Raw genomic sequence first — 21,575 nt, 5'->3', positions numbered from 1 at the left:
GGCATACATGGTGCACTGTACTAGGGCCTGGCAAGTAAATCAAATAAGCCAATCATGGAGTCACTAATCCATTACAGTAATTTACAATAGGGAGCACTTGCACTGTGGCACTGAATAGCAGTGGCACAGTGCCCACAGCATGTAACCATCAAAAATAGAGGAGACAACAGCAAAAAATGGAAAGGAGACTCACGCCAATGGTACCAGGTCTAACACATTTCCCTTCCAGCTAAGATGTGGGGAGAACTACCCAACCTCTTGGGAGTCCTCTTTACTAAGGAGGAAAAATCTGGACAGGCCATCAGTATTGGCGTGTACACGTACCAGGGTGGTGTTCAACCGTGGAGGCTCACGCCAATGGTACCAGGTCTAGCACATGTCCCCTCCAGCTGAGATGTGGGGAGACCTACCCAACCTCTTGGTAGTCCTCTTCACTAAGGCTAAAAATCTGGACAGACTATCAGCATTGGCGTGTTCTGTACCAGGGTGGTGTTCAACCGTGAAGTCCATCCCCTGTAGGGAAATGGACCACCTCAACAACTTTGGATTCTCACCCCTCATCTGCATCAACCATCTGAGGGGCCTGTGGTCCGTCTGAATCCGAAAGTGAGTCCCAAACAAGTATGGCCTTCACTTCTTCAGTGCCCAGACCACAGCAGATGCCTCATGCTTAATTGCAGTCTACCTCTGTTTCTGTGGAAGTAACCTCCTACTGATGAAGGCTACAGGTTGATCTAGGCCCTCCTCATTGATCTGTGAAAGAACAGCCCCCACACCATGCTCTGAAGCATCTGTTTGGATAATGAATTCCTTTGAGAAGTTGGGCGCCTGAAGCACGGGTGCTGTGCACATGGCAGTTTTCAGGGCGTCAAAAGCTTTCTGACAGGTGTCAGTCCAGTTCACTTTCTTGGGCTGCTTCCTGGAAGTCAGCCCAGTCAAGGGTGTAACAATGTTGCCATACCCCTTGACAAACCTCCTGTAGTACCCTGTGAGTCCTAAAATGGCTCTCACCTGTGTCTTTTTTTTGGGGGTTCCCATACCTCTGTTAGAAATGGGATTTCTAGTTGGCTAAGGCTTGCGCCAAAGCCAGGCAGAAACCACCACTTTAGTCAGGACAAGGGAGTTACACACCAAAGATAACCCCTGCTCAGGGACTTCTTATCACAAAAATGCGGCCAACGTTGTAGCTGCCCGCTATGGAGGTGCAGCTGTGATAATATCCGTGAAGGGGGGCCCGGCACCACTGTGCCCTCTGGACCCCCCTCTGGACCCCCCATGAACTCTTGAAAACAAATATGACCATCGTTGGGGCTGCACGCTCTCTTGCGGGACCGCCCAGACCATAGAACGGGCACTGTGCCTCAGGGCCCCGCTCTGGGTCTCTTTGAGCAAAATCGCCCCCAACGTTGGAGCGGCCTGCTACGGCGGGACCGCTCCGGCACCGACACTGTGCCGGGGAATGCACCACAAAGGCGCCCATGGAGCCCCCACTCACCGGGACTCTTGGGCATCTGCTTCTCTCCTCTGGTGGCCTGCGGGGCTCCCACAGGTCACGGGGGTCCCTCTGAAGAAGACACCGACCTCTGGACTCTCTGTTCTGCAATGCGGCTGGGGCAGGCACTGACACTGTGCCTCGGGCTCCCCCTGTGCCGCAATCACCACACCGCTGATACTGTAGGGCTCTCCCTTGCACACTGGATCCCAGCGTCACCGGACTTCCTCTTCCCCATGGCAGTAGAAGCTCCGCCCAACGTCAGGCAGCTTCACCTGACTTCCGGTTCGGCGCTCCACTTCCCTGGGTCATGGCAGTGATTTCCTTTGGCAAACGCGGGGTGGGCACCCGCTTTACATCAAGCACCATTTCGGGGTGGGCACCCGCCATTTAAATAAAAGCATGGCGGGGTGGTCACCTGCATATTTAAGTACCCCAATAAGCGGGGTGGGCTCCCGCTTCTCTCCTTTCCATTAGGGAGAATCCCCACGTCGGTATTCCCTCTGGAAAGATCGCAGCTCAGCGCTGCGGAGCCCTCGTGCTGCTTTCCTTTGACAAAATAAAATAAATCGCTCACAGGGCGCAAGGGGTCCCAACCAGTCCTTGGGGATGAAGTGGGCAATGCTGGGCCCAGGGAGGCAAGCCCTCATGGCGGTTCCTCCTGGGCCCCAGCAGCAGAACGCCCCTGCAAGGTCAGGAACAGCACACCAGCACCGAACCATGGGGTCACTGCCCCTATATTTATACCACACAATCTCTTTGTCTGCAGTGCAGGGCATGGGGGAACCAGATGCAACGGGTTCAGGGATTAATTGGAGCTCTTTGTTTTCCAAGCTCCTATTACCCTTTGTCAGGTGGGGGCTAGCTGATCAGACGCACCACAGGGGGCAGAGCCAGCATTGTACAGGCTGGGCACAGTCCTATTCAGAGTCAGGAATTACTCCTCCCACTACTCCCAGCACAGATGTCCCATTCAGCCTAGTGGTGACTCATCATGCCCCTCCTCGAGCCACACACACCTCCCAGCCCCTGTCACTTACAAGCCAGACATGCAATTCACATCAGGCAGGCAGACACACAGCACACAGAAATGCCAACTTCTAAAAGTGGCATTTCCCAAATAGTCATAATAAATCTGCACCCACCATTGCGCAGCATTTATTATTACAATTCCATACATACTAAACACGACCACTCCGCTCCTCCCATATCAGGAATTACCACTGACACACTGATCAGGGAATCCCCAATGCATCCAATGGGAGGGCAGGCCAATCTCACCAATGTAACACAGAGAGTGCACACCCTTTACCCTGGACAGCAGTGCTAAAGTGCCCAGAGGCCTAAAACTACCAACACCAGGTCACAGAAGAGGGCTAGGAGAAGGCAAAAAGTTTAGGGGTGAACCTGCCAAAAGGGCCAAAACCAACAGTATCAATTCTGGGTTTTAGGGGCACCACCTGACCGCTTCATACTGGTGCCCCAAGTACACCATGGAACCCTGTACGATCTGGCACTTACTCACCTTGATCGTGAGGCCTGCTCTGCGCAGCACGATCAACACTTCCCAGAGGTGGCACAGATGTTCTTCCCAACTGGTGCTGAACACTGCAATGTCGTCCAGGTAGGCGGCACTGAAATCTTCCAGTCCAGTCAACACCTGGTTGACCAACCTCTGAAAGGTGGCAGGGGCATTGTACATCCCAAAGGGAATAACCCAGAATTGGTAGTGCCCATCTGGTGTGGAGAATGCTGATCTCTCTTTGGCCCCATCAGTCAAGGTGATCTGCCACTACCCAGACATCAAATCAAATTTGCTGAGGTACTGTGCAGCCCCAAACTGATCAATGAGCTCATCAGCTCTGGGGATGGAATGCGCTTCAGTCCTGGTGACTGAATTGAGTCCTCAGTAGTCCACACATAATTAGAGTTCGGGGGTGGCACCAGGCGCTGCAGCTTTTGAGACCAAGACCTCTGGGTTGGCCCAAGGGCTGTTAGAGGACTCAATCACCCCTAAGACAAACATCTTGGAGACCTCCTCCTTGATGTAAGCTCTGACCATGTCAGTCACTCTGTAAGCCTTGTGCTTGACAGGAGGACTGTCTCCAGTGTCTACATCATGGATGCACCACTCAGTGACACCAGGAACCAGGGAGAACAAATCAGAGAATTGCCCCAACAGTTTGTGACAATCATTCTGCGGGTCAGGGTGGAAGAGACGATTACTCCATCCACAGACCCGTCTGGCTCTGTTGCAGACAGGAGGTCAGGAAGAGGCTCAGCCTCATCCTCCATTCCAACATCTGTTGATAGGAGCATGCCCACTTCGAACCTTTCTAAGTGAGGCTTCAGGCGGTTGACATGTAGTACCCGCAAAGGGTTCCTGGAAAATCACAAGTCCACAAGTATGTGACATCACTTTTGCGCTCCACCACCTCAAATGGTCCGGTCCACTTATCCTGGAGTGCACAGGGCTCCCTGGGGCCATGACCCAAACTTTCTGACCAGGTTGAAGCTCAATCAGAGTGGCATTCTGATCGTACCACCGCTTCATCTGTTCCTGGCTGGCTCCCAGATTCACCTGAGCGAGTTGTCTGAACCGCCTAGTCTGTTTCCTGAAGACCAGCATGTAGCTATATACATCTTGGGGAGGTTTCCTGGTAGCTTTCTCCCAGCCTTTCTTGACCAGACTTACAGATCCTCTTACCGGGTGTCCATACAGCAGTTCAAAGGGACTGAACCCTAAGGACTACTGTGACACCTCACCGGTAAGCGAATAAAAGGCATGGCAAGAGGATGTCCCACTTATGCCTCATAGGTTCCTCAAGACCCACAATTATGCCTCTGAGGGTCCGGTTGAATCTCTCAACCAGTCCATTACCTTGGGGGTGGTAAGGAATGGTGAACTTATATATACACTCCTGTCACAGGGACTTCATATACTTAAAAATTAAGTTTGTACCACGGTCTAACACCACCTCTCTGGGGAACCCCACACAGGAGAAACTCCCCGTCAGTGCACGTCCCACCACAGGGCCGTCCCTGAAGAGGGATGGCTTCCGGGTACCGGGTAGCATGGTCCACCAAGACCAGGATAAACCTATTGCCCATGGCTGTCTTGGGTCTAGAGGCCCCACAATGTCAATGCCCACCCTTTCAAAGCGGGTGCTGACCACAGGGAAGGGCTGGAGAGGAGCCTTGTGCTTCCTCCCACTCTTTCCACTTGCCTGGCAAGTTTGACAAGTCCAACAATGAGCATCTGAACTCTTGCGCATCTGGGGCCAATAAAAGTGGGTGACAGGCCTTTCAAATGTCTTGTCCTGCCCCAGATGTCCAGCTAAAGGTAGATCATGAGCCAAACCCAGTAGGAAGGCTCTGAAGCGCTGGGGTACCACCAGCACACGGGCTGACCCAGGCTCAGCAGCCTTAAGTCGCTATACAGGAGGTCATTCTCACAGTGGATCCAATGTGATCCAGACTGATCACCTGCTGCCTGGTTTATGGACTGTTGCCACAATCCCACAAGAGAAGGGCACTTCTTCTGCTCTGCACAAAATTCTTCCCTGGAGGGTCCTCCTTCGTGCTGCCAATGGGTCAGCTTAGACAGGTCACCCCGTTCAGCAACTTGCTCCCCTGTAGGTTCCAGGGCATCTCCCTCAAGGTCTGCCTCCTCCAGGACCGAGGGAACAATAAGGGCTGGTTTCCCTTGCCCCCTACCTCTTCTCTTTAAGGCAGGTACCTGGGCCATACTTTCAGGCTCCAGGACCTCTTGAACACCTTTACTGACTGCCATAGACCGAGTGGTCACACAGCCTACTCAGGCAGACCCAACATCTCCAAAATGAGACTTCTTCTCCACCTTAGCCAAGGGGAGCTCTCTAAATCATTGCCCAACAGACAATCACAGGACTGGCTGGCCTCACAGCTACTTGGAGAGTACCTGAGACCCCCCCACTCAAAGGGAACCTGAGCCACATCACACTGGCTCTCTGAGTTGTCCACGGCAACTACAGGGAAGAATGCATGGGGGATCACCTGCTTCTGAGACACCAGCCGACAACTGACAGCTGTCACACTGGCCCCGGTGTCTCTCAAAGCCTTCACCCTATGGCCATTGATGGTCACCCACTGCCTGTATTTTTTAGTGTTAACAGGCAGCTGGGTCCTAGGGACCATCTCACATTCTCCTAAAGAGATAAGGGACATTTCTGTGGGACCCCACCCACCTTGGGCACCCATCGCCTCCCCTCCCAGGGCTACACTTGCCATCTGATGGGGTGGTGCACGGGGTGGTGCATTGCGGTCCTTCTGGGGATACTGGGGATCATACTTATGGTGTCCCACTAGCTTACACTGAAAGCATGTAGGTGGCCCCCTGTGAACAGGTTTACCTGTCGGAGTCTCTGACTTCTTCTCAGGGGGAGGCTGGGAACCATTACATTGGTTCCCTTGGGGATTACTTTGGGGCCCTTTTTGGAACTCCCTCTTGTTAGCTTGCTATCAATAAGGTGCTGGCATAGCTCTGGAAAACAATTACCAGACAAGTGCTCCCATGCAAACAAATCATAGAGCTCCTCAAAAGTACTCACTTTGCTACCCTTCACCCAACCATCCATAGCTCTGCAAAAGAAAGACACGTACTCTACCCTGGTGGTTGCCTCCAACTTTTTACAATTCCTAAACATCTGTCTATAGAGTTCTGGAATCAAACCATACCTGGTCATCAGGGCTTCCTTCATGTGGGCATAAAGCAACCTACTCTCACTGGGCAGGTCTAACAATGTATCCCTTTCATCACTAACAAAGCGGCCCACAACCCCGCTCCCCAATCCTTCTCAGGGACACGGTGAGCCAACATTGCCATTTCATAGGCTGCACACCACTGCCCAAAATCTTCATGCGTATGGAAATCTGTGATGACATCCCTGGGGAAATATACCCTGCCTTCTGCAGGCACAGATGGTGCGCTGCCACCAGAGGGACTAATTTCTAAATTCTTAGCCTTAAGCTCCAATTCCCTCAAAAACCTCTCATGTGCTAATTTTTCTTTTTCCCTTTCAAAAGCTAATCTGTTAATCTCAAGCTCCAGCTTCTTACTCTCTAGGTCCTGTTGACCCTCCAACGTGAGCTTAGCCATCTCCATTCTATGCAATCTATTTCTCTCCCTGTCCTCCAGCTCTCCTGGGGACAGGCCCTTGGAAGAAACACTGCTGCCTATGGGGAAATACACGCTCTCCCTGGCTGGACCCAATGGCCCATCTAGCTGCCCTTCTGCATTCTCAGCCTCCTCAGCAGGCTCTTCCACATGCTCTGGGGCATTTCTTGCTTCCACCCAGGCCCTCAGCGCCTTTTGGAACTCATCCTTCTTGGTGAGGCCTGGAGTAGCAACTTTACATTTTCTACAGAAGGCTTTCAGCTGGTAAGCCTCTGATCTTCCTCCCCCCGCCCCCCCCCCCAAATCTTGATCCATAGATGCGTTGGATGCTGCTTTACTCATGGCAATAAGAACTGGCAGTCTTTAGCAAAAATAACAGTTCTAAGGGAAAAAGAATTCTACCAAAAAATGTATGTGGCCGCGTTTGGTCTGCACTCACTAGTAGTGTACACCAATCACTGTATATGAGTCACAAATGCAAGTCCAAATCCTCACCTCTGACCACCAATGTTAGAACTGGGGGTCTCTAGTTGGCAATGGCTTGCACCTTTGTCCAAATACGGACCATTGCTTCTAGTCAGAGTAAGGGGGCTACACTCCTAAAATAACCCCTGCTCAACCCTGTGGTAGCTTGGCACTAGCAGGTAGGCTTATCTCAGAGGCAGTGTGTAAAGCATTTGTGAACACATACAATGAAAACACTACAGATGGAAACAACACAGGTTTTATAAAAATAAGTATTCTTTATATGAATGAAGGGAGACTTATACCGCGCAACTTAGCCCAAGGGAATCAAGGCGCCAGGCAGGTCTTAGAGACTGTAATTCTCCTAGTGTATCATTATAGACTTAACACAAGACCCAAACGACAAAAATCCACTATACGGTATTAAGAAAATGACTTTAAGATGGTAGAAATAACTTAGTTCACTTTAGATGGTAAATGCAACACATTTCCCACAAAGTACCTTTGGATGCGTCACACAAGATAAACAAAAGGTTCGCAGGGAGAAGGATGTGTCGGTTCCTTGCTTTGGGGGAGGAGATGCGTCTATTCCTCAGTGCTTGCGCAAAGTAGGCGATGCGTCGGTTCCTTATCGGAGAGGATGTGATGCGAAGATCTCTAGGTAAGTCCCGGTTGCAATGCAACAAAATGGCGCCTTGATGAGACACGACATTCTGGTGCGATGCAAGAAGATGGCGCCCTTGATGCACTGCGACGTGAAGATGATGCGTGCAAGCCCGGCGGCCGTACGGCGAATCTGTAACTTTGGAGCCACAACAGGCCCTGCGACACGCTTCTCCTGTGATGCGCCGGTGACCCTTGCGGTTTTGACATGATTCTCCAGTGATGCGACGACTCACAGTTACGACAGAGACACGCTTCCCTTGGCTGATGAGACGGTGACCCTTGCAGTGGCAACACGCTTCTCCGATGATGCCACGGTAATAGCTGCGAATGCGACACACTTCTTCTCGTTGAGTCACGCTTCCAGCTTCCAGCTCCCAACAACACGCAGACTTCTGCAGACAGAATTCCCAGCAAGGAAATTTAGGGGGGAGCTGGTGGTGAAGTCTTGTATCCCTGAGACTTCAGCATGAGGCAAGCACAGTTCAAGCCCTTGGAGATTCTTCTTCAAGATGATGAAAGTTACAAATATAGGTCTTTCTCCTTTCCTTGGCAATAAAGATACCACTGCAGGCCAACCCTAGCAATTACACACTGGCACAGGGCAAGTCAAAAACTCCTGCAGATTCTCTGGTGCTTCTCCTTGGCAAAAGGTCCGTCTTGATGTCCAGAAGTGATCTAAAGTACTGGGGTATGGGTCCCCCTTTTTATACACACAAATCCTTTGTCCCTGAAGGCAGAGAGTGTCTGTACCTAGTCCAAACCAGTTCTGTGTGCATTCTGCCAGTTCACAACTTTTTCCTTTATCAGTGTGGGCCAGGGTCACCAGACGCACCACAGGAGGTGGAGCCAGCATTGTGGAAGGCAGGCACAGCCCTATTCAAGCCCAGGTGCTACTCCTCCCACCACTGCCAATGCAGATAGGTCTATTTAGCCTTGTGCTGACTCACCCTGCCTACTGGAGCCTGTTACTCACAAATCAGACATGGAACACACAACCTAGCACAGGCAGGGTTAGATGGTTAAGCACGATATACCTACTTACTAAAAGTGGTATTTTCAAACACAGAATGTTAATACCTACTTCACTAAAAGATTTATTTTATCATTCTGAGTTCAGGCACACTAAATTCGTGTTTCTACCATGTTCCCTGGGTCAGTTAGGAGTATAAGATATTATAATAAACCACCCATTCTGGCCTATGGGAACAGGTAGCCTTGCAATAGTGAAAAACAAAATTGGCTGTAATTCACTATCCGGACATGCCACACACATCAGGGAATGTCCTATCTTTCACATTCAATGCACCATTCCCAAGTGCCTACCTTAGGGGTGGCTAAAATGTTGAAAAGGGAAGGTTTAGGGACTGGTAAGTGGATGCACTTACCAAGTCGACATGGCAGTACTAGACTACACATAGGCTCTGCAATGGCAGGCCTGAGACATACTTTACAAGCTGCTTCTGTGGGTGGCACAATCAGTGCTGCAAGCCCACTAGCAGCATTTGATCTACAGGCCCTGGGCACACATGGTGCACTGTACTAGGGTCTGACACGTAAATCAAATAAGCCAATCATGGAGTCACTAATCCATTACAGTAATTTACAATAAGGAGCATATGCACTGTGGCACTGAATAGCAGTGGCACAGTGCCCAAAGCATCTAACCAGCAAAAACATATAAAATACAGAGAAGACAACAGCAAAAAATAGAAGGGAGACTCACACCAATGGTACCAGGTGTAACAGTCCTATAATAAGTCCTGGCTCTGGGCCTGCTTGTGTGTTTTATATAAAATGGGATTTTTTACGTGGCAAGGGGACAGTCTGCAAGAGGACGGGGACCGGGACAGAAATATGACCCCTCAGGCCCCAACGAAAGAACCCCAGGACTCACACCACAGTAGGTAAGACAAAGAGAAAAACAAATGACTCTTTGACTTACCTGGGTGTGTCCGAACAGCCGTCGAGGGTCGAACTCTAGCCGCAGCCGTAAGGGAAGTCTCATTCTCTGCAGAGCCTTATGCATGTCCCTTTGTGGTCGTCAAATGTTAGAGGGTCTTTTTTTGCCCACAGGAACGAACACTGAGTGTATTATCTGAAATAACAAGAAACACCCTGAGAAGCAGATATCGAATCAGGAGTGGCACTATTTATTTAAACAGGTAAGTATTTAGTGCCAAAAGACACATTGTTAATGAAAAATAACACACAATCTAGCAAGTAACAAATGTCAAAGACACATCACTTATCAACAGTAAAAACATTCAGTCTGGCAAGTTTAAAACCAGGGCAATTCAAAGAGAGAGAGAGAGAGAATAAAATTGAATATCAAAGTACAATGAGGCAGAATAACCTTACATAATGTTCAATCAATTCATAAATCAAACAGCGGGCTGGCAGCACCTCGATGTGAATTACACTATATGAGCTGGTCGGTAGACAGACCTATTATACATTTGTAATGAGGTTGACCGCAAAGTCTAAATATTAGCAGGTGTTTGACTGCAGAACATATTAATAGCTGAACATTTTATCAAAAACAATTTGCGTTACTTCTCAGAAAATTTTAAGCAGAAGCTACTTATAAGGCACATTGTGCATTTAAAATGTATTGTTTTATTTTAAACCATGTCGCTGTCTTAATTTCCAAAGCTAGCAAAACACCACAGTTTGCAGAAAGTTGTGGTTAGCCCCCAATCCGACTCTTAGCCTATCTTGTTCTTCTAGCTCAATCAATCAATCAGGGGTTGGTGAAGTGCACTACTCACCCGCAAGGGTCTCAAGGTGCTGGGGGAGGGGTGGGTCTAGCAGCTCCAATCAGTTGAAAAGCCCGGTCTTGAGTGCCTATCTGAAGGTGAGTAGGGTAGTCGAGCGTCTTATTTGAACTGGTAGAGCGTTCCATGCTGTGGCGGCGGTGTAGAAGAAAGCTCTCCCTCCGGCTCTGCTTCGGTGGATGTGGGGGACCTCTGCCAGGGCGAGGTCGGAAGAGCAAAGAGTTGAGTTTGAGGCAACTGGCCCGAGTGGGTCTTCTTCATGGTGGTGGTGATTAGTCCGACTGAAGCGGGGCTCCATGTGGAGAGTGTTGGGTTGGCGCTGGTCGTGATTGTAGGGGCGAAGGCCATAGTTGGTTCGTTGAAATTGTTGTAAAGGTTCATAATCTTCTGGTGTAAGAAGGTGCTGAGCTTGTTGCAGAGATCTTGGGTGGGTGTGGTGTCAGTGGCTTTGCACAATGGTTTGGTGAGACGTTGAAAAGTTCACTAGAGTTCGCTGCGTGGCGTTGATTTTTTCCCTGATGAAGGTTCTTTTGGTGTCCCTCATTAGGGTGATCTTGTTGTTGATGAGGGCTTCGTTTGTCTTCTGGTTCCTCCATGTTTTTCTTGAGTCGCCTGCAGGCGTCTAGTCTCTAGGAGTTCGGTGGTGAACCAGGCGGCTTTTGCGGAGCATATCTTGGAAGACTGCAGAGGGGGGCTAGTGTGTTAGCGCAGCTGGTAATCTACCAGTGGAGTTCCTTGGCGGCAGTGTCTGGGACGGAGGTGGCTCGGGAGGGTCGTGGAGGAGGGTAGTGTTGAGGAGGTCTGGAGTGATCTTGCTCCAGTTCCGTGTAGGCGTGCCCAGGGCTGGTTTGGGCATGGTGCTGGAATTGAAGGTGAAGTGGATGCAGTGATGGTCTGTTCAGGGATGCCGGGTGGTGTGGGTGAACCGGATGTTCGGCCCTTCCGGTGAAGGTGGGGTCCAGAGTGTGGCCCGCGTTGTGGGTGGATGTGTTGACTAGCTGCTTGAGTCCTAGGTTGGCGAGATTCTCCAGTAGCGCTTTGGAGTCGGGGTTCTGAAGGTTATCGAGGTGAAAGTTTAGATCTCCGAGCAGAATCTAGTCTGTGGAGGCGATGGCGCGGTCTGCGGCGAGTTCTGGGATGGTGGCAACGCGTTGGGCGCGAGGTCCTGGTGGTCTATAGATGAGAGTACCCCGCAGCGTTGTCCTGGGGTTGGTGTGTACCTGGAAGTGGAGGTGTTCCAGGCTGGGAAGCGTGCTGCTTGGGCTGGGTACGGTGAGTTTGAGTTTGAGGGAGGTTTTGTGTGCGATGGCGATTCTCCCCCCCTCCCCCCCTGGTCGGTTCGGGCGGTCTAGCCTCTTGAGCTTGTAGCCGTCTGGTATGGCTGTGGCGATGTCAGGTCCGAAGCTTGCGTTCGTCCAGGTCTCAGTGAAGAAGGCGGCGTCGGGGGTGAGAGTGTCTAGAAGGTCCAAGATTTCTATGGCGTGCCGGTGTACGGAGCGTATGCTGAGAAGGATGCAGTTTATGGTGCTGCGGGTCTGGCTGCCGGTGTGTCATTGTCGCTTGTGCATCCTGTTATTGCTACATCCTCTCGATGTTCAGTAAGATGTACACGCAGAAAGCAGGGTCTTGATGACTTGTTTATCAGAAAAGCCATATTAAGGGACACATTCTAGACCAGGTGTAGTCTGCCAATTTAGAGATAGCTGACCTGCGAATTTTTTCCTGTTTATGGTCGGACCATCATTTTATTAACTTTTCCCTTCCCAATATTTCTACCCCAAAGTCTCCTCCTCAGGCCCTTTTATGGCCAGGAACTGGAGTTGAGTCGATACTAAAGAATTTATTACCTTATTAGTAGCATCTAAACCCTCGGACTTGACGTTATCTCCTCGTATCTAGGCAGAGAATATTAATGCCTGGCTTGATTCTGCCCGAGATATCATTGCCCCTTTGAAGACCATCAAGAAGAAGAGACCCCATGATGCACAACAATGGTTTTCTGACAATCTGAAGGCAATGAAATCGGCCTTGCAACAAACCGAACGGAAATGGCAACAGGATTATTGCCCTCACAAAAGGATCATCTTTATGACAGCACTTAAAGACTACAAAAGCGCCATTTTGAGGACTAAATCTGAATATTTCTCCTCTAAAGTCCTGGAGTCTTCAAATAAGGCTAAGGACATCTTCACTATTGTAGATGAACTTGTTAAGCCTGATCGTGTTACAGTAAAGCCTACTCTGGCTCAATCCTTATGTGACTCCCTTATTACCTATTTTACTGAAAAAATTGTAAACATGAAATCCAGTATCCCTCAGTCCTCGGCACCCCCAGATCCTTGTGGCTCATACTCCAACCACTTGGATGAATTTCCTCTCATTACCCAAGAGGTTTTTTTCTCCTTACTTAAGAAGGTGTCCTCTGGCTCCCCTACGGACAGTTGCCCCCCTCAGATTCTTCGGGAAGTCTTTCTTCAATGTCCAGAGTCCCCGATGTCACTTCTTAATAACTCCCTCATCAATGGCATTGTCCCCAATCTGTTCAAAAGCCCAGAAATTGTACCTATTTAAAAAAAAACGGGTGCTGATCCTTTAATACCCAACAACTTTCGCCCAATTTCATTGCTTACATTTTTTAGGGAAAGTCTTGGAAGCCCATGTGGCCAACTGTCTTAGCACTTTTGTCGAGCAGTCACATTATCTGGATCCTCACCAGGCTGGTTTTAGACCTGAATACTCCACAGAGTCTGTTATCTTAGCAGTCCTGGATGAATTACGTAGGGGGGGCCGACCACAGCTCTATGCAAGCGCTGGTACTCCTGGACCTTTCGGCGGCCTTCGACACGGTCGACCACTGACTGCTGGTCGACTGTGTCGAGAGTGCGGGGATTCAGGCCCTTCCACTGAAATGGGTCTCCTCCTTCCTTGGTGATCGATATCAAGCAGTTCGTCTAGCTGGCTTTCTCGCAGAGAAACGGAAGCTGACATGCGGGGTCCCTTAGGGCTCATCGCTTTCTCCCCTCCTTTTTAATTTGTATATCTGTCCTTTAATTTTGGCCCTTCAAAAAAGAGAGGTGGTCATGTTTAATTACGCTGATGACCTCCAGTTGGTGTTTAATTTTGACGCCTCCCCTTCATTTAGGGAATGCTTCCAGTCCACCGTGTTGTTTATTAGCAATTGGATGAATGCGAACCATCTGAAGCTAAACCCCGATAAAACCGAGCTGATTCTCACTGGTGGCCCAGCGAATCCTTGGAATATCAACTTCTGGCCGCATTCACTGGGTTGCCCTCCATCTCCTGTCAGCTCGGTCAAGAGCTTGGGAATTGTGATTAGCAATGACCTTACGATGAAGGCACAGATAAGTACTGTGGTCTCCGTTTGCTTTTTTCATCTCCGGAGAATCCGCAAAATAAGCAGATACTTAAACACTGAGGCCAGGATTCTAGTTATACTGGCTCTGGTTATGTCGCGTATTGATTATGCTAACTCTTTATATACCGGCATTCCAGCTTACCAATTATGGCGGCTTCAACTAGTGCAGAACCAAGCCGCCAGGCTGGTCTTTGGCCAACCAAAATCTTGTCATGTAAAACCTCTGTTGAAAAAGCTACATTGGCTTCCAGTCACTCAACGCTGCCTTTTTAAACTCAGTTGTACTATTTATAAAGCCTTCTCTGCCCGCGGTCTGGATTTCATCTCTTCTAAAGTACGGCGCTATGTTCCGTCCCGTTACTTACGGCCAGCAAATATGAACCTGCTGACTCCTTGTACATACAAACGCAAAAAACAAGGAGGTTTAAGATTTTCATTTCTGGCTCCACAATTTTGGAATTCTCTTTCTCCTGAATTGCGAATGTCTACTTCTTACACCCAGTTTAGAAAGTCTCTTAAAACTTGGTTATTTGTCTAGGCCTATATTTGAAAGTTTATGTATTGTCACTGTAACTGATTGACTCTGCTTAGTGCCAAGAAACCGATGGTGAATGTGCGCTTTATAAATTACTTTTAACATAACATAACAAAGCAGTGAACTGAGGTTCGTGGCCTTCACAGGAAAGATGAATCTAATTTTGTAGACAGGCATGAGTCCTGCTGTCTCAGGGAATGCTTAAGGCAGTATGGAAAATTTAGCACACCCTTACCTGTTGACTGGCAGAGACATTCAGGACTCTCATGCTTCAGATGGAGGAACAATGGGTCTGAGGCACTATATGGTAAAACTGGACACTGTTTCACCTCTTAGATAGAGATTTAAACTTTTCTGCAAGTCCCACACAAATGCCCTAAATTTCCTTCTGATTTGTTTGGGACGTAACAAACCCACGTCTAACCTCCTCTATGAGGGATTTCATTAACTGTTTCAATGTGTGTGTGTCGCTCTCTATGGGGTTTTGCAAGGTTGGCCCGGCTAAGATTTTCACTCTAATATAAGGTTGTGGGGTTGTGATCTCGTCTTACTTCGCCTAACCCTATCAACTTTTTCCTGGCCTTATCCGATACGAACCCTGCTTCCACATCTCTTCCCTTGTTTGCACCCTCATTCAGATCATCTTCGGATAGGCATTGATATCTAGTTGGAGTAATCTGAATCTGCGGCACCTCTCCTGCCCTTTCGTCTAGAGTTGTCAATGTATCTCTGGGCTCCTTATCCACTGCCCACCCAACGGTTGATTTGGACATGGCGTTAGGAGGAGCCATATAAGAAACTTGAAGGTGTCCAAGAATAGAGGGCTTTTCTCGTAATCAGAATTTTTTCCCCCCTAGCTTGAGTAGGATCTAAGGGAGGGGGTAATTTTTATTGTCTTAAATCTCGAGGGCGGGGCTGTGCTACCCGCTCATGGCGGATGAAAGGGGCCTGGTACTCCTTGAAGCTCTAAATTAGGCACTACCCCTGCTTCCTCCTGCAATTTTTATTTCCTTCCTTTAGAGCCTTTTTTTGTTTTTGTTGAGCCCATCTCCACTTTCTTTCCTTGGGAGGTAGAAGGGGGGTTGCTCTTTTAGAAAATTAAGATCACCACCTCCAAATCCCCTGCACTCCTTAATATATATCGATTCGCTTTCTGCGCCTTCAGCCCCTTCCCCCTCATTAGCCTGACACCAGTCGTCTCCCTAACTGAAGCCAGTCTAGCTTGGAGATCTCCTACTTCCCCCTTCTTCAAGCCTTCATCTGTGTTGCTGATCCTTTTGGGAGTTATTACCCTGCTGCATACCTTGCGCTCCATCTGCCCAAATAAACTTGTAGCAAGTCCAGTGATGTGCAGCCCAGGACTGGGGAGACTGTTTGCAGAGTAAGAGCTCCACCCGCTCCAGACGGCTCAGGAAGTGAACCTGCATGCTCTCCTCACTTCCTGGGCCGCCCTCATCCAGCATTCTCCTTCCACAGTGCAATCCAGTGGCAGAGCCGCCGAACACTCCCTCCTGGCAACACTGAACTTCTCTCAACCGCCGCAGCCTGGTAAGTGTAGATCACCCAATTTCAATGTTCTCTTCTCTCCGACATTATATTTGACATGCTTTATTTCAAAGTATCTGGTGCTTCACAACACCCGTATATTCTCTTTTCCCTGTTGAGCATGCGAGCAACCGCTAGCTGTCCGCCATGTTCTGTGAGTCACCAATGACTCCATTTTGCTTTAACTACATTTGTGAGCACAGTTTCATCTTGTGTCTGCCTGACCCTGCTTCCAGCTGCGAATGCAGGCAGGCCCAGGTCACTTACACACATACAGATTGCTTATGGTTTTTACTTCACCGATCACGAGAGGTAAGCACAGACAGTATAGTATGCGTACAGTGTACAAGGATGAGAATGTGAAGAATTCTGACTTAGCTCTTATCAGAGCTGGCCAGCTCCATTGAGTAACCTCGAAGCAGAGAGTGTAGCTAGCACCTACAGTCGTACTGGCCATGATGATGCTAAACAAACAGTTGGTAAAGTATTCCAAGTTCTAATTACTCAATCATTCTTTACATGTAGTTAACTTTCTATGCATTTATTCTTGTGTATATACTTTCACTATATGCATTTATTTTACATGTGCATTACTGCCATTTGTTATATTGGAACTTGCTGCAATAACTATTCCCCTTTACTTGTCAAATAAGTGTTGAGCCTTGTTCATGTTGTATTTTGGTATTCTAAAGTGTATAGAGTCCTATTTTGAAGAGTGTTCATGTTGTGTCCTGGTATTTTGAAGTCTTGCTCAGGTGTTCTGAAGGGAAAGCAAGACAGGTATACGAAATGGTCAAAAGCAGCCCAAATACAGAGGAAAGCTAGTATGGCAATGACCTCCGGCCTGTGTGACACAAGCAGATACTGAAAGTGACTTGTTTGCTGGCAGTGGATGCACCAGTGGAGAAAGGAACAGCAACTCATGCCTCATGAAACTGCTGAGGAACCGGCAGAAGAAAGCCTTCTGCATGTAAAGATTCCTGAATGGGTATGCTGATGTGAGGTAAGGACTATACTGCAGCACTGAGGAAGCGATAATCTGAATTCTGTGTTTCCCAGCTCAAGGCAGTTGTCAGAGGAGTCATAATAACAAAATCAGCAAAAGACCGGAAAGAGAAAGGGTGAAATTGTAGGGGGACATGAACTAGAAATGATCCATAAACTAACTGGAGCATCTAAATGTGGTGGTAACTCAATGCATCCCAGTTTGAACTAAAAATGTTAGACATGGACAGGGTGGATTATGCCTTGCTCAGATCAAAATACTATGCCGGAGAAACCAAGACAGACCAGCTGCTGTCCAGCAGAAGTAGAGCTAAGATCGTGAAAGAAAGGATTAACAACATGTTACTCGACAGAAAGAATCTGTCAAAGATGACTGGGCAAAGCCCAAATAATAGCACTGACGCCATATCAATCTTGACTAACCTATGAAAATGAGAAGATCATAGCTGCCATTGCCTTGTTACACCCCAACAAATCGCTTGACTCTTACGGCCGTATGTCCCTTTTTTCTAAAAACCTTTAACACATTACTTGCTCCTGCCATCATGTGCCTGTTTGAATACATTTACGGGTACCCTATGGTATCCAACACAATGCTAGAAGTCACAATAGCAGTCATCCCTAAACCTGGTAAAGATCCTCTAATGTCTTCAATATATAGCCTAATCTCAATACTTAATATTGACACAAAACTCTTTACTGGTATCCTGGCCCATCGATTAAACCTGTACCTGCCAGGTTTTCTCAATACAGATCAATCTGACTTTATTCCCGATATGCAGTGTCGCAAAAACACCAAACAAATTTTACACATTGTTCACAATGTTAAAAGAACTAGCAAGAATATGCTGCTGGGTATTGGCGCTGAAAGGTGTACAGTAAAGTGCACTGGCCATTAATCGAAGAATCCCTTTAGCCCTTTGGATTTGGTCCAGTCTTCTGTAAATGAATTTTGTGGCTATACTAGTCTATCAGTAAGAGTGAAGTGAGTTCTCTCAGACTCAAGAGGAAATAGACAGGGCAGCCCATTCTTCCCTTTGTTGTCTGCCCTGTATTTGGAACCAATGGCAGACAGAGTAAGAGCTGACAACAATTTTTAAGGGGTTTATATAGGAAGAGAAAGTCACAAACTCTGCCTATATGCAGCTTAGTTATGAAACCTAAATATCCACATACCCTTATACCAAATTATTCAAGCAGGGCATGTATATTTTCAACTTCAAACCGAATATGTAACATAAAGGGCCAGAACTCTTCTACTAATATGCAAATTTACCCATTTTGACAAATAATCCTTCCCCAAGTGTGCAGAGAATGGTTACTCAACCTTTACTTAATTTCAACCTGCCAATTAATCTTAGTCCTACACGGAATCTCTAACCAATTATGTAATTCTATTAAGAAGCCAGATAAAAAATGTATACTTTGTTTATGGAACATTGCAGGTTTGGAGGGACAGATCAGCCTGAGCAGTGTGGCTGCATGTCCCCTCCCCTTTTTGATTACACCCGGACCCTGGGAGATGGGGTCCCTGGGGTAGAAATCGATCCAGGAGATAGGCCATGTGCCCCCCTCCTATTTCTTTTTCAAAAGCAAGGACCCCGGGATGGGGTCCCCAGCGCTAAAATTGGCCTTCAAAGGGGGTCTGGAGGCTGAGATCGGCATGGGGAGGGGGCCATGCATGCTCCCCAAATATTTCAAATATTTCAATGCCCCCCACCCGGGAGGAGCATTAAAAAAATTGTGCGACATACCACACTTTTTTATGCAGATCCTACACAAATTACCAGCAAAATGTGCACATTTAAAGAAAACTTTTTGGCACCAGACGGACCACCAGGCCAAAGTGGTCAGGGTATTCCTAACCTGCCCCCTAGGCCGAGTCCAAGTTTGAGTCCCAAGATGGCTGCCGCCACTTCCTGGTTGAAGTGGTATCATCCAATCACGGCATTGCTGTTGGTTCATGGATCCGGAGATCCACCGCAGTGGATCTGCGCCTCTAGATATACATAAATCTTTTTTCTTTAATAACTTCAAAACTACTGAACAGATTTACACCACATTACAAAAAGCACTCTTTCTGCCAAATTTGTGGTTTTTCCGTTATGCAGTTGGGGCAGCATTTGTGTTTAAAATCGGTATTGGAAATTGCATGGGGAAACGCATTTTGAGACCCTTTTTGTCTCGGACCCCGCTTGATGAATCACCCCAAACCCTTCTAGCCAGCAGCTGAAGTGACTGACACACTTGTTTTGAAAATTTCGTGAAGATTCATCAAACTGAACCAAAGTTATTAGTAAAACATAAATCATTTTCCTATGGAGACTAGGTCCTAACTATAGCTACTTTCTGGCGACCCCAGTAGGTAACACACTCACACACATATTACCTACTGGCGGTCACCAGTAGGTTGATGTATGACACTACAACGCATGCTTTTACAACGCATGCCATTACAACGACTTGTGTTGGGGGGCGCTGGATAGTGAATAGTTTAATTTACAACTCCTGTCCCCATGGATAGTAGGGAAGGTGTTGGATAGTAATTAAACTATTCCCTATCCTAGAGCGCCCCCCAGCGCAATTCGTTGTAATAACTTGCGTTGTAAAAGTTGCGTCGTAATGGTAGTGCGTTGTAAAAGTTGCGTTGTAAAGGATGTTTCCCCCAGTAGGTAGTTATAGTTAGGACCTATTTTCCATAGGAAATCCGCAACATTCTATTTGGAATAACTTTGGCGCCGGTTCACAAATCTTTGCAAAATTTTCAAAACTCGTCGGGCCCTCCGGTTTGCTCCTGGGGTTGATTCGTCAAGCGGGGGCCGAGAAAGAAGGGGGGTCCCAAAACATGTTTTCCCCGTGCAATTTCCCATAGGAACCGTTCCTCGCGGCTACAGCCCGAACTACTGAAAGGAATTACGCCAAATTTGGCAAAGAGGTAGTCCTCAGTTCAGACTCGTGCCTTTTGCTTATATGGTATAAATCTGTTCAGTAGTTCCAGAGAAAATGACATTTAAAAGTACATATATACCGATGGCCGCGCAGGATCCGAGCATCCTGAGTGCACCCTAAGCGCACCGTCCCGATCACTCGCTGAATGCTAATTGGCTGTCAAGTGGTTGTCAACATTTGAAACCAGGAAGAGTTGGCAGCCATTTTGTGCCTCGGTAGAAGCAAGGGACTAGAAACCCATTGGGACCAATGGATTGGACCTCCTTTTCCAACTCCACAATATGGCATAACAACATGCTTTTGATTCATGATAAACCTTTATATTTGAAACCTTGGAGGAACAAAGGTCTAATATGGTTACATCAATTCAGCTCTCTACTTTCAGCATGGAGTTCGGTAAAATCTTTGCCCACCAGCATGTGGTGGAATTACTGCAAACCCCTACAAGGCTCCACTGTACATCAAGTAATAAGAGAGGTTTCACCTCACTGCAAAGTAAAAAATAATGCTGACTAAAAAGAGTTGAAACAAAAAAGCAGCGATATGCGCATGTTTCTCCGAAAGCAGCCTTTTATTCCATTAAAAGTGCATTATAAAACACAGCACAAGAAGACAAATATGTTTATCTACCCTTTATATTCCTTGCACCTTGAACACATTTAAGAACACACCCCAGGCAGAAGCCAGCATACTCATTAAATAAACACGATGCACATTTGTACCCAATAAATCATAGTGCTCCTGGTATTGGTCCTCGAGACACTGTCATTGAACTTGATAACCAACTTCTGAGAAAGTGGGTTTCATTACAAGCAGTGACTCAGCGCAGTAATTACTGTTGCAGCTTAACATCAGCAGGGGAACCAGAATTATTAAATTGAAGATAGAAACCACAGTAAAGGGTGCTTTTCCATCACCAATTCCCCGTGTGTCATCCAGGGAATCCAGCCTTGAGCAGCCTTGGCTTCTTGACCGAAGAAGCTAGACGGTGATTAACATTGCTAAATGTCCTTATACCAGGGAAAGTCTCTTCTACTAAGAGCTTACACAGAAGTTAAAGAAAAAGGATTTGCAGAAGCATATTGAATCATTGGTTGAAAAGGCTTTTGAAGTAAATAGGAAATTATTTATTTTAGTTTTAAACAGAATTCGATCACTAGATGAAACCAATCCATTTAATGAAGGCCAAAAGTAAGTGCAAAAGAGTAATTAATAGAACAAATTTTTGTGATGTTTTTTGGGGAGAATGAAAACACAGTTCAAGTTCAGAGCCTATCTACAATGAAGAGAGTTATTTTCAGACCAATCATTTGTTGCATACAATTGACATTAGTGGTCGAGTTTATGAGGTTAGAAATGGTTGTCCAATTGAGAAAGAGAAAATGGTTCCAAGAAATGCAGAAGAAGTGATAGCTGATGAAGTTCTAGGTAGACGTTCTAAAGCCCCAGTGTTCACTTGGGATTGTAGTAGTATTTGCAGTGTACAACAGGAATCTATTGATCTTTTACGCAATTTCTTACGAAAATATAGTAAAAAAAGTGTTAAACAAAAGATTAAGATGTTGCAAGGACTAGACCCTTGCAGAATAAGAAAAAATACTGGTTTGCAAGGT

General features: G+C 47.4%; 1 long non-coding RNA gene across 1 annotated transcript in view; it reads left to right on the top strand.

The window, feature by feature from the left end:
* The window catches only part of LOC144814608 (uncharacterized), a 225,680-nt gene extending 208,811 nt beyond the window's left edge, over nt 1–16,869 (top strand). Inside the window, exon 3 of the long non-coding RNA XR_013606917.1 lies at nt 16,754–16,869. This is a non-coding gene — a long non-coding RNA (uncharacterized LOC144814608). The remainder of the gene's footprint in view (nt 1–16,753) is intronic.
* Nucleotides 16,870–21,575: the final 4,706 nt, after the last annotated feature.

Source organism: Lissotriton helveticus, chromosome 1_1, assembly GCF_964261635.1.
Source record: "Lissotriton helveticus chromosome 1_1, aLisHel1.1, whole genome shotgun sequence".
NCBI lineage: Eukaryota > Metazoa > Chordata > Amphibia > Caudata > Salamandridae > Lissotriton > Lissotriton helveticus.
Note: the sequence above shows the minus strand (reverse complement) of the source record. Positions and strands in the feature narration are given on the sequence as shown.